Genomic DNA, 7,738 nt, shown 5'->3' with positions numbered 1-7,738 from the left:
ACCTGTAAACACACGCCCACCTATAAACACATGCCCACCTATAAACACATGCCTACCTATAAACACATGTCTACCTATAAACACATGGCTACCTATAAACACATGATTACCTATAAACATATGCTTACCTATAAACACATGCCTACCTATAAACACGTCTACCTATAAACACACGCCCACCTACAAACACATGCCTACCTATAAACACGTCTACCTATAAACACATGCCTACCTATAAACACATGCCTACCTATAAACACGCCTACCTATAAACACACGCCCACCTATAAACGCATGTCTACCTATAAACACACGCCCACCTATAAACACATGCATACCTATAAACACACGCCTACCTATAAACACGCCTACCTATAAACACACGCCCACCTATAAACACATGCCTACCTATAAACACGTCTACCTATAAACACATGCCTACCTAAAAACACGTGCCTACCTATAAACACACGCCTACGTATAAACACATACGTACCTTTAAACACATGCCTACCTATAAACACATACCTACCTATAAACACATGATTACCTATAAACACATGTCTACCTATAAACACATACGTACCTATAAACATGCCTACCTATAAACACATGGCTACCTATAAACACATGCCTACCTATAAATACATGCCTACCTATAAACACATGGCTACCTATAAACACATGCCTACCTATAAACACATGCCTACCTATAAACACATGGCTACCTATAAACACATGCCTACCTATAAACACATGCCTACCTATAAACACATGGCTACCTATAAACACATGGCTACCTATAAACACATGTCTACCTATAAACACATGTCTACCTATAAACACATGTCTACCTATAAACACATGCCTACCTATAAACACATGCCTACCTATAAACACATGATTACTACAAACACATGCCTACCTATAAACACATGCTTGTCAGCAGCTTGAGTAAACCACACAAAAGTCGATTAACGTGTGTTATATGTACTGTAATGGGTACTACACAAGGATTATATGTTAGGAACATAGTGAGTAGAGCGGACACTGTTCTCCTCGGCCTGGATAATGATGTCTATCGGAGCGTTTACTTCCCTTTACTACCAGGTCTTTGCGGAAGCAATGCTTGAAATCGATTGATGAGGAACTCACATCTGCAATCATGATATGCAATATTGAATGTTGTATGCAATTGATGAACGAAAGTAATAAATCCTATATTACACAAATATAAATACATATTTACTACCAACAAACAGTTTGACGGCATGTGCAATATTGCCACGTCACCATGTATTACCTCATGATAGTGTCCAGACTGATTCGCATGCGTGTTGCATTTGCTACATGTATATCATTTGAACGACAATATTACACAACAAATACCCTTCGCCATATAATGTAAACAAGGTACAAGATTAAACTAGAACTGTTATGACCAAAGTGCTATCAACACAATATTCACTTTAAGATAATATAACAATGGTTTTGTCTAATAAACTTGAGTCTAGAACATTTGATACCCTAACTTAAAAGTAATATCACTCATTATAGTCTTACCATTCTATCATTATGACCTTTCCCATTTGTTCTTTGATTTCGAATTTGTATATGTGTTTAACCACTATATAAAGATAATGATACTGAATAAAAAGTTTCTTTTGCAATTTGTTCGAGGTTCAGCTCCATTTTGCGTAGAATGGTTAGACTAATATACAATATTATATATTATTCTAGTCATTAGACTGGCATCATTTAAGAAATAATTAACGATGATTCGTGTATTGTTGCAGAATATACAACGAGGACGAGGATATTTTGCAATTAAATTAATAACGAAGGCCGCAGGCCTGAGTTATTAATTAAAGTTGCAAAATATCCGAGTCCGAGTTGTATATCCTGCAACAATACACGAGTCAAAGTTGATTATTTCTATTCTACCATGTACTGTTTAGTTCTGAGATCGACCTCTTTCTAATAGAAAAACAGCAAAGAAACCCCGAGAAAACCTTGTAATTTATTTCTTGAGTATTGCATTATTTGTTGATGAAATATACAGGCAATACAGTACTACGATCAAAAGCATCTATCATATGGCATTGATTTTGAAAATTAAAAAAAAAAAGAAAAAGAAAAAAAGAGGGGGGCCTCCGTAGGATTCGAACTCGCGTCGTGATAAAAATGTATTGAAAGACTAACCCATTAGCCCACTCGGCTATAGTAACCTTTTATGAAACGGGTGAATTTTAGATATATAAAATTGTAACAGCCGTGACCCACGAGCGTGTATTATTAGCACGAGCGTGTATTATTGGAAAATAATACATGGTTTTAAACCAATCAAAACTGGCGTTGCATAGCAAACATGGTAGAATATGGAATAATCGCATTAGTTAACGCTATTTTTCTAATTAACATGAATCGGACAGATATGACAAATAACTCATTTAACAGATTATAAAAAATCAACATAACATACATAAATCCTTCAACAGATAAAAAAAAACCCAAAAAAACCCCACTTTAATATAATACATTTGCATTGTAAACATGAATCCTTCAGCAGATAGTACTAAATCTAATCTTTCAATACAATATATAAATATGCACAAATCCTTCAACATAGTACATAAACTTTAATTAACATAGTAACATAAATATCTCAACACAATATCTAACGAATTCGAAACTGACAATTTTCCTGCAGCTAAAATTCATGTCTCTTCCTTAATTAACCTGAAGCCCAGGTCCATCAATTGGAAGAGGTCACTGGAGTCGAACCCAGGGGACCTAACTACCATACACTCTCCACGTTCAACGTCATGGATATTGTTTAAAGGTTGGCCTGCAGGATAAGAAAACTAACGAATGGATCAAGCAAATTGCGTTACTAATTGGATGCAGACATATTCCTGTACTAGATTTACAACCTCGATTTGCTACTATGTTTACAGAATACATGGAACATCTAATCCTCGTACACAGGTTTTAGCCATTGTTTTATATCCACGCACACTCCTTTGTATATTTATCTAAACGCCGTACACGTTTGTGTACATTTCCTCTCCTAAAGTGCTCAGCATATTCAAAAACAGCTTAACAATGATTTCGGTGTCTTGATGTCCATCTATAACCTACAAAAACAATAGAACTACCATAAAGTGTCTTGTCGCTGACTTTAACATATATTTTGATCATGTTTTAATTGTGTACTTCGTCTAGAAATGTAGCAATCATCATTGAACTGCTGAAACATAATGGAATCATTATTTTAATGTTTTGTTATTCCGCCTTATGTTTTCATAAATGCTTGTTAAATTAGTATCATCCTGTCATTACTGCAACGTAATACAGAAACTGTCACGAGTTTATCGGCGGCTTTATACGATTCTTTCAGACGAGATCCACATCCCTACAGCTTTTTCTATCTTAAAGATACTACTCTCTATACTCACCATGACATGACTGTCCCTCGGAATCTTTCTCTTTCTCCTAACTAGCCAGTCTTCGTGTAGTTCATGAAGAGCCCAAAGATGCTCCTGGTGGAATAATATAAACCATTGTATACGCCACAATACCGGGGCATTAAGACTGTTTACAGTGTCTATATACATTTATTTCATTTTACCTCAACGAACATAATTCTCTCTAAAAAACCTCATTGATGTACATGTATTAAGTTGCGTATGTGTAGTTTTGTCCCGTTAATTTTTAGCTGTAGCTAGAAAAAAACAACAACAACAAAAAAACAAAAACAAAAAAACAAACCCGAACAAGATCTCCATGTAAGTACACGGAGTCTTCTGAGTGAATAGAGCTATATATACGACTCGCCCTCAACAGTAGATAGCTAAAAACCAAATTATGTATAAATATATCTATAAATAAGTATGGTCATGATTAATATATTTTATATAAAGAACGTGCCACAAAGATAAACTATCCATAATCATATCCATTAAGCTGCCTTTTTGGCTCCTCTACTCTCTGTTTCTGTTATGTAACATTTGATGCCCCACGTGGGCCGAAACTCGTCAATATAGAAATTAAATGGCAATGGCCGACATCGTATATTCACCATTGTAATCCCTGTTTTCTCCTGGTCGATCCCTTGTTTTGATTCTCTGATAAACAACTTCCGGTGTTGTCTGGAGATACACTGTAAAAACAAATAAAATGTATATTTGCCTATTGTTCTAAGAACACAAACCTGACATTATATAACAATAACACTTTAATTAAACTGAGTATACCAGATGCTTATCTAATGTTTATATTCAGCTAGTCAATACCGTTTCATTAAGGCCATCAGCACAAATCGGTAAAGTATAAAAAATATACCACAACATAAACATCAGGAGTGACTTGGAAACAAATACATGACAAGAGTGTATACAAATAAGGAAGATCAGCCACATGCCATTGAAAAAACAAAACGTCAGTAAAAATAGACTTTTGAAGCTCGATGGTCACGTCATAGATGTATGTATGTTGCAAAATACAATTTGTACGTCACAGGGATCAGATAATGTCCATAAGGTAATTCAATTTTTGTTACATAACCACAAGCAAAAGTGAACATTTCCATATTAGGAAATAAATTCCAGTGGTACTTTGCAGATTTCGGAATAATCTGTTAACAGAAGGACACGATGGTGATTAAACTGCTTTACCAGTAAGTCCAATGTTCAGGTCATGTGATTTGCGAATCCAATCAAACCATCTGCTGATTACAACATATTCCATATCTGTCATCTGGCCACTGAAATGTAAACATAAACAATGTTTGGTCATAGCTTTATATATATATAGATTTTTCTGTCACACGCTCAGTAAAGGGGATGATTACATTAATTATTTAATACTAATCTCGAAATCATAAAATAATCTTCAGGAACTTCAAGTCTCGCGTTATCTCATCGATATACATGTACTGATTGTTGGGTTCACTTGTAATGTTCAAGCATTATAAATTTCTAATCTTGGTATAGTGAAAAGCAGCCTAGAGCGCTTCCGACCCATAAAAATAATCGCTTTTAATTATAATTTGATAACGAAATATTTTATGCATTTTTTCACATTATCACTATTCAGTAAAAGATATGTCATTTGATGAAAGATTATGGTATCAGGCTAGTAATAACCAAAGGTAAAGGAAAGTTACTGATAAGCAGATTTTTTGAAATTATCATTGAGTCATAAAAAAGAGCACGGTCTGATTCCCGTACGGTGGTACCTTAGCTGATATGATGACAGCCGAAAACTTACTTTACCTAACACGAATTCCACGGAAGTGGATGTGTCACCTGTGCAATAAGTTGGGTGATTAAAAAGGAAAAGATATATTTTTCACTTCAAGAAATAATGTTAAAAGTAAGCAAGACCACCATCAAATATGCTCGAAATTCAGCGATACACCGCATGAGCTTTCGGTAAATGAGCAGCTCCATAAGTTTGAGCTTGATCGACCCAAGGGAACTTGCATTATAGCATGGAATTTTCTATTTTAGTAACAGTGACCTTGACCTTTGACATTTTTGCCTAAAAAGCAACAATCCCTGGAAAGCCTTTTTGGTATACGGGAGATCTGGTATCCATATTATAGCAACAGCCGAAAACAAAAGGATTTTACTTAAAAGCGGTAGCAAGTCAAAGTCAAAGGTTTTACGATACTGTAGTACGAAACATTCGTTGTGTTTAAACTTTCATGTTTGTTATAGAACCACGAAAATAAATACTACGAACATTGATGTACATGTAAGTATTATTGTTATACAATGTATCATGAAATGTTCTTCTTTCCTGGTTATGAACTTTCAAATTATTTCGCGGGTACAAACTTTCGTTTTTAGTCTATGCAACAATAATACAATATAACAATTCTGACATTTCTTCAATTCGCATACTTTATTTTCGTTTAATTATTTTCTCGAAATATACCTATATCAGTGACAGGTACAAACGAATTTCACGATCTACAAATTTAGTCGTCATACCATTTATAATCTCGTAGTGGTTACCTTTTATGAAAGTTTTCCACAAAACAGAATTGGGCACTGAAGAGGGATCCTTCCATTATTTTCATTGGTTTTTCCTGGATAGAGGAAAGATTTAATGTTAAACAAATTTCATTTAGAAAGTTAGAAGCCATGCCGTATCGTAATATGAAGATAAATTAGAGGAAAGGCCTGCGAAGAAATACCAAATTAAAAAATTAAGAATTGCTCTTGAGACAGGATAAGGCCAACCAGCCAACTAAAATTATTCTCTGCTGGTCAACAACAGCAATTGATAACGATAAAAAAAATCAAAATTGTTTAAAAAAAAAAGAGATATATTTTTGTATGCCTTGTGACCAGAATAAGATATAATACGTATAATTTTGTAAACATTACCTATTTTGACCCGAACAACTCAATTCATTATTAAATGGAAACGTCAGACAGGCTTGACATGCACGTTCGAACTGTGTTCTAGCATTTTTGTAAAGTAAAGAACATTGCAGGCTACAATGTTCTGTTGAATAGACACTCAAATGTGTTTGTCAGACATTGTCTGTGAAAACTTACTTGCAGTCGAATGCTGTTCGAACATTGTAAACTATAAATACAACTGTACATATATAGTTATGTAAGACTTACCGACGGTCGAGTGTTGTCCTGACATTGTCAATTTACAAGGGTCTGTGAAAACTTAAACACGGACGAATATTGTTCTATCGTTGTCAATTGTATATACATGTACATATGTGATTCTGTAAGACTTACAGACGGCCGAATGTGCTGCTCCAACATTTTCAGTTGTATATATGTCTGAAGGGTAAAGGACCATCTGGCCGGATCATCATACATGTTTGTCTGGAAACAGAACTTTATTGTAACACTTGGAAATATGTAAAGATTGAACATGGCTATACGGCTACACAATTTCACGACAAGTTATAGTTTGTTAATCAGTTGAAGTAGTCGTTCTGCCGTTGAGATATATATGTTCAAGCAATGATTGCTATCACGGGTGTCTACTGTCCTGCATGCAAGGCATACGAATTGTGCCTTCTACGCCCATTGCATGATAGTATGAGGCGATCAATGGAGGATGTCAATTTGTGCCACTATGTTGTCCCTCTTCGGCAAACATATATACATACATTTGCAGGAAGATACTTTAATGTCACATGCATTTGATATGTAAACATATGGGTATTTTTATGGACTCATAGAAATTTAGGGCTTCAAGTTTTTTTATTGTGCAAGTTCATACAAAGCCAGTATTGGAGAAAAACAAGAAAATATTTTACAGTGTTTGGAAGTGTCGGGTTTTGAAAATCAGTTGAAGAAATGACAAATTGAAATAAGCAGGTCACAGTGACCTAGTTAAGCATCTAGACTGTTTGTATCAAATGCTCAAAAAAAAACAAAAAAATGATTTTTTTTTTTTTTATTAACTTCATAATAACCTGAGAGCATTCCTTAGGATGTAAAAGTAGCTGACCCCCTAGAGTCCCGAGGACATGGTGACAGGGCCAAATATGGGATCATGGATAAGGGGCAGTGTTTTTACAATTTCTTCTGAAAATTTCTTGCATGATCTAAATCAAACATGGTAGCAATAATACCTGGTAGGCTGGGATGAAAACATAAACTCAACAGAGACACAATATATAACTAGTAGGTAGTATACCCCTTATGTGTGGGAGTGCACTGAAAACTGAAATGTGATACAAGTTTTACCTTTG

The 7,738-nt window shown here is 34.8% G+C and overlaps 1 long non-coding RNA gene across 1 annotated transcript; it reads right to left on the bottom strand.

The window, feature by feature from the left end:
• Window positions 1–2,577: 2,577 nt before the first annotated feature.
• On the bottom strand, window positions 2,578–6,097 carry LOC117337133. The gene is made up of 5 exons (XR_004534761.1): window positions 6,024–6,097; window positions 4,677–4,765; window positions 4,082–4,162; window positions 3,459–3,542; window positions 2,578–3,137 (listed from the first exon to the last, which is right to left on the bottom strand). It is a non-coding gene; the product is annotated as an uncharacterized LOC117337133 (long non-coding RNA).
• Between the last annotated feature and the right edge of the window lie 1,641 nt (window positions 6,098–7,738).

Source organism: Pecten maximus, chromosome 11 (genome assembly GCF_902652985.1).
Source record: "Pecten maximus chromosome 11, xPecMax1.1, whole genome shotgun sequence".
Classification (NCBI taxonomy): Eukaryota; Metazoa; Mollusca; class Bivalvia; order Pectinida; family Pectinidae; genus Pecten; species Pecten maximus.
Note: the sequence above shows the minus strand (reverse complement) of the source record. Positions and strands in the feature narration are given on the sequence as shown.